The sequence below is a fragment of the Rhinopithecus bieti genome, unplaced genomic scaffold (genome assembly GCF_001698545.2).
Source record: "Rhinopithecus bieti isolate Rb0 unplaced genomic scaffold, ASM169854v2 scaffold_24049, whole genome shotgun sequence".
NCBI classification, from domain to species: domain Eukaryota; kingdom Metazoa; phylum Chordata; class Mammalia; order Primates; family Cercopithecidae; genus Rhinopithecus; species Rhinopithecus bieti.
This window is the reverse complement of record NW_016811256.1, coordinates 232,364-233,452: the sequence shown is the minus strand read 5'-3', so window position 1 is coordinate 233,452 and position 1,089 is coordinate 232,364. Positions and strand designations below refer to the sequence as shown.

General features: G+C 39.2%; 1 protein-coding gene across 1 annotated transcript in view; it reads left to right on the top strand.

Annotated features, from left to right (window-relative positions):
* DNHD1 (dynein heavy chain domain 1) overlaps nucleotides 1-1,089 on the top strand; it is an 82,369-nt gene that overhangs the window by 42,287 nt on the left and 38,993 nt on the right. The window lies entirely within an intron of this gene.

Here is a 1,089-nt window from a genome sequence, read left to right as displayed (position 1 = left end):
AGTAGCTGGGACTACAGGCGCCCGCCACCTCGCCCGGCTAGGTTTTTGTATTTTTAGTAGAGACGAGGTTTCACCGTGTTAGCCAGGATGGTCTCGATCTCCTGACCTCGTGATCCGCCCATCTCGGCCTCCCAAAGTGCTGGGATTACAGGCTTGAGCCACCGCGCCCGGCCAGGTCTTAGTTTCTAATACCATTCCCCATTAAAAGGAACCAGAGCTCCTTAGAGAAATGGATGATTCCAGGGCTGTGGCGGGGTAGGTACAAGATGAACCTAGAGTGTCTTTTTATACCAGAAAGTAAGAAAGTATTAAAGTGTTTTAAAAAGTGATGGGAGCATATCACAAGGATTCAGAAGGGATACCAACTGGCTAAATCTGGAACAATTTGATCACCAAAGTAAGTAGAGTAATAAATTCTAAGCTATTGAAGTAAAGGCATTTATTATCCCTAGTAATAATAAATAGATAATAAGAGAGAAATGAAGACTCATGCTTACAGTAAAATGCCAGGAGCTGACTGGCAAATGTGGAAGGAAGGCTGGAGTGGGAAAATTATTATTTTGTAGCCATCATGGTAATTACCAAATCAGATAAGGATCAATGGATGCCAAATCTAGGGCAAATTTGATGAGGAGCAGAATATTTGCACTATCTTAGAGAGTTTCTCCCAGAGATCACTTATTCACTGTACAAAAAAAAAAAAAGAAAGAAAGAAAGAAAGAAAAGAAAAGAAAAGAAACAACAATTAGTGGAGAAATCAGACAATTTGACCAGCTGATTAAAAATTAACATCACCAATGAAGGACATAGGGACGTCATATGCCTTCAGATGTAATACTGGAGAAGGATACAATATCATTTATGTAGTAGTCCAGCTGAGCATGAGTATCATTTTAAAATCATAAAACACAACATGAGGAACTTTCTGTGAACAAAAAATTGGCAAATAGGGACTGTATACTTCAAAGATGTCTGTTACAAAAGCAAGAAAGGCTATGGAAATGTTCCAGATTAAAGAAACTAAGAGACATGGCAAATGCAGTACCTGCCCCTGGACCAGATGCTATAATTGAGGCAAAAAAAAAAAAA